The following is a 5,245-nucleotide window of genomic DNA, read 5'->3' as shown; positions in this document are numbered from 1 at the left end:
TTAGATGATTACTTGTTATATGTTACAATTTGTTACATGTTACAGTACTTGTTACATGTTACATGTACATGGTTACTTGTACATTACGGACTGTTACATGTTACATGTTACTTGGTTACAATTTACAGTGTTACATGTGACATGTTACATGTTTACTTGCTTTACATTTTACTTGTTACATTGTTACTTGTACATGTTACATGTTACATGTTACGATTGTTACATGTTACATGTTCACGTTCACATGCCTTAATGTTACTGGTTAGCATGAGACTTTGACATGTTACATGGTTATGTTAGTATGGTACGACGATGTTACATCGTTACATGTTACTTGTTACATTTACATGTTACTTGTTACATGTTACATGTTTATATGTTACAATGTTACATGTTACTTGTTACATGTTACTGTCACATGTTACAGTGTTATAATGCTTAGCATGTTATGCTACTGTTACATTGTTAGTACTACATATTACTTGGACCTAGTTTTATGTGGTTAAATTTTATTTGCATTGTGTGAAATTTATGAATTAAGATTCGAGCTTTGAAATTCGCATGCAGCTGTAGGCCTATTATGCCTGTTTTATATAGGGCAGCGACGGTAAACGGGATTTGTTATGGAACTACAGACGGAAAAGATTTGCGTACGTGCAACACGAATATAATTTCGTACGCTAGTTTATCACATTAATTGCGTTTAATGTATGAAGAAATTGGTTAAAGACTCGTTTTGTCTATTGCCATAGATTTATTCGATTCTCTATTGTATCATTTGGATGCGATTCCATTACGCTCGAATTAAATAAGGCAATTATTGTTATTTGTGCTGACATGGCTTCTAGCGCTGACGGTTGGGGAGACAGTTGTCATCATGATCATCCTCGATCATCGCGTGGTTATGCGGTTGATGCATGGCGTGTATTGGGCGGACGATTGGGAAGCCTAATATACGATGGACAATCCGAATGCTTCTACGCGGTATTATGACGAGAATATTGCAGTATAATAGACTTATGCCTGATATCACTGGTCATTTTCAGCGCATCATGGTTTTCTCTTCCGATTGCTTTTCAAGTCCCGAGTCACAACGGCCTGCTTTGGTCTCAGTATGTTTTCGTCGGTGCGAATTCTCTCGCTTGTCTCGCAATTCAATCTGCTTATAAGAATTATTGTTGCCCTCGGCCGTCTTTCTCGGCCTTCGCTCCTCTCGTCCTCTCTCTCTCTCTCTCTCTTCTGCTCTCTATCTCTCTATCTCTCTTGGGTCTGAGTTGTGTGTGTGTGTGTGTGTGTGTGCGTGTTGTGTTGGTGTGTGTGTGTGTGGGGATTTTATGTGTCCTGCTGTGTGTGGTGTCTGCATGTGTGTGCAACTCTCCCTCTCTTCTCTCTCTCTTCTCTCTCTTCTCTCTCTCTTCTCTCTCTCTCCCTTTCCTCTCTCCTCTCTCCTCTCTCTCTGCTTTCTCTCTCTCTTTCTCTCTCTCTCCTCTCTCTCTCTCTCTCTCTCTCTCTCGCTCTCTCTCTCTCTCTCTCTCTCTCTCTCTTCTCTCTCTCTCTCTCCCTCCTTCCCTCCCTCTCTGTCTCTGTCTCTCTCTCTCTTTGTCCTGTATCGGCGTGGGTATGTGTGTGTGTGTGAGGTTGTGGTGGGTGCACTCTCTTCCTTTCTTTTCTCTCTCTCACACAATACACACACACACACACACACACACACCACACACACACACACACACGACACACACACAACAACTCTCACCACACACACACACGACACACACACACACACACACACACAACAGCACACAGCACACACACCAGCACACACACAACACACACAACACACACACACACACACACACACACAGACACACACACAAGACCTCTTCTCCATCTATCTATCTCTGTCACTCATGCTTTCTCTCTCTCTCTCTCTCTCTCTCTCTCTCTCTCTCTCCCCTCTCTCTCTCTCCTCTCTCTCTCGCTCTTCTCTCACACACACACACACACACACACACACACACACACACACACACACACACGCACACGCACGCATGCTGGCCTGACCTGTCGCCATGGAAACCTGTACTCTGGCCCTGAGGGAGGCGCCTGATTGGTCGACAGACACCACGTGACCACGCCCACGTGACCTGAGCGAAACTTCTGATTGGACGACAGACAGCACGTGACCACGTGACGTCACTTCCGGTGGGGGTCACTTGAGCCAAAAGTGACCCACCCCACCGAAAGTGACGTCACGTGGACCACCGGAAGTGACGTCACGTGGTCACGTGGTGTTTGTCGACCAATCAGACGGCTCGCTTAGGTCACGTGGGCGTGGTCACGTGGTGTCTCTCGACCAATCAGAAGCCTCACTCAGGGCCAGAGTACAGGTGTCCCTACTACTACCGCGCGTCTGTGAACGCGTGAGCATGCGGGTATATGCGCACATGCTTATAGGTACACGCATTGCATGTATACACTTATGCATGTATACACTTATGCAATGTATACACGCATTGCATGTATACGCTTATGTATACACGCATGCGTGTATGCTAGCTTCGAACCTTACATTGTGTTCTTCTTTTCCTAACCTGCGTTAGACTCATTGCCTTCTTACCATACTACATGTATTCTATATGTTGCCAACGATATCCTTATACAGAGTGGCCACAAGTACTGATTGTTTTGCGACATTACATTTAGGCATGCGTAGCGTATTTATTTATTTACTCGCTTTTGTTTACGTAAAAATCGAATTCATTACTCGGAATGGCGAAGAATGAGTGCGTGCAGTTAGTTGTGTCTGCTAGCTTCCTAATTGAATAGAAGATTACCAACCATACACACCGTCTAACGTCACTCTACTCCTAGTTCACAGTTTTTAGACTTAATGGTAGATAAATTTAATTTTGTACTTGATTTCTGTATCAATTTAACGAAACATCACTCGCAATTTGTGTAATGTGCGCTACCATGAAGAGTTAATGAAATAATTCAATTGCCTTGCGAAGTATCATATGAAAGGCTTACTCGAATAATTTCATTGACTATACTCACGCCCACGTCCAAACCCAATCTCAGTCTTGCCGGCTGTCACGATAAGACGTTTTTTTGCCAGTTTTGTCTGTTCAGTAAACGCGCTTTTTCTATCGCGTCCGGGGTGCGTTGCTGGGGCGGCCGTAGAATTTTCGAAGGAAGCCTACTTTTTCGCGTAAAATGACATTGCAAAATGGCCATTTCGAGTGCGTGCCGGCAAAAGCTTGTTTACAAAAAAAATTATGGAAGAATTTTTGAGTTAATTAACAACATATATGGTGTCAGTTGCGACGTGGATTCAGAGAATGGCATTGTGATTTCTCAAAAAAACTCCTGCTGATTTATGGGAATTTTTTCGTAAGTATGGCCGTAATTATGGGAAATGATTTCCCCGTATGATATCATAATAAGTGGACATTATAATTATGTTCGTCATGCTATGGCTGACGTAAATCTGTGATGAGGTCAAGACAAGCGATTTTGCCAGTGTAGTTGTACGAGCTTTTAAGATGAGAGCGAGAAATAAGCTCTCGAGAAATTAGCCCTCATAATTGTACATCTATCGGCCAGTATAAAACGAGTTCCTTCAGATGCTTGTCGCATCGGGCCCACCAGGTCCTGTTGTGTCTCGTATATCCGGAGAGATGCACCGCAAGATGGCGTAAGCGTCGCTGTAACGTACGATTATTACGCTCGAAAATTAACCCAAGCCTCGTTATGAAGCATGCGAATGTGTAAAGTTCACAATCATGTAGCATGCAGCACACCTACACATACACACGCACGCACGCACGCACGCACGCATGCATGCACTTACGCACGCACGCACTTACGCACGCACGCACGCACGCACACGCACACGCACACGCACACACACACGCACAAGCGCGCGCGTACGCACGCACGCACGCACGCACGCACACACACGCATGCAGAGCCAATATACGTGCGAAGTCTATACATTTCTATATGAAGTTCATACGCGGGTGATGCTCATGCGCGAATGAAATTCACGCTCGCGTGCGGAATTTATCCGAGTGAATACTGTACCAGTGGAGAGCAGCCCGAAACAGTGACAACTCGCTCATCTACGCGCAATGTGAGCAATTTGCGAAAATCACATTTCCATCAGAGCACACGCAAACGTTGCCTGACGACCGGCGATTCGAAGCAATTCGTCAAATGATTCGAACGTCGATTTATGCATTTAAATTTTCATTCAGGATTGGGATATAGTCGCATCGTAATGATTCATGGAAGCATTATTATCATCATCGCAAGTACGATGCCGGAAACCAGCTGCTGTATCCGGTTGTATATCTTTTATCCTTTGTAATCCTTTTGTATTTTTGGTATTTCCTCCGGTTGTTTTTCCTTTATCTTCATGACGATGGCGAGCCCCCATCGACCGCCATGACTGAGAATGTGACGTCACACATAAATAACTGCTCGTAGTTTTAAACAACTTCATATCACGTCGGTTTACTGAATGTATTAACATCGGCTAACAACCAGTGCATTCCATATATTATCTAATTCGTCCGACGAACACTTTCGGTTATTAAGCTAATTTCTCGTTTGTCATTTAAAAAAATTTTAAATTGTGTGTAATTTCTAATTTTTCGGATCCCTACGCAAAACGTCATTCTTCCCCCGTATTCCCTGAACTGATACATTGATACGGATACATGGAGTACGGTTCCCAACGCAAAACGTTATCCTCCCCCCCTCTATTCCCTGAACTGTGCTATGATGCAAGTTGGCGCCGTTTTTAAATTGTAGTAAGCGCCGCATCGACGCGATGACGTCACGCGTTTGTGAAATATTGGATTGCGACTTTATTTTACAACCAGATTATATAAAATACACCACAACTCATGCAACCCATATCATGATAAGGCGTAACGTTGTATGGCAAAGTAAGATGCGATACGGTACGATACGGTGCGATACGGTACGGTACGGTATGGTACGGTATGGTATGGTATAGTATGGTATGGTATAGTATGGTATGGTATGGTATGGTATGGTATGGTATGGTATGGTATGGTATGGTATGGTATGGTATGGTATGGTATGGTATGGTATGGTATGGTATGGTATGGTATGGTATGGTATGGTATGGTATGGTATGGTATGGTATGGTATGGTATGGTATGGTATGGTATGGTATGGTATGGTATGGTATGGTATGGTATGGTATGGTATG

The sequence above is a fragment of the Priapulus caudatus genome, unplaced genomic scaffold (genome assembly GCF_000485595.1).
Source record: "Priapulus caudatus unplaced genomic scaffold, Priapulus_caudatus-5.0.1 Scaffold1351, whole genome shotgun sequence".
In the NCBI taxonomy this organism is placed as follows: domain Eukaryota; kingdom Metazoa; phylum Priapulida; class Priapulimorpha; order Priapulimorphida; family Priapulidae; genus Priapulus; species Priapulus caudatus.
Note: the sequence above shows the minus strand (reverse complement) of the source record.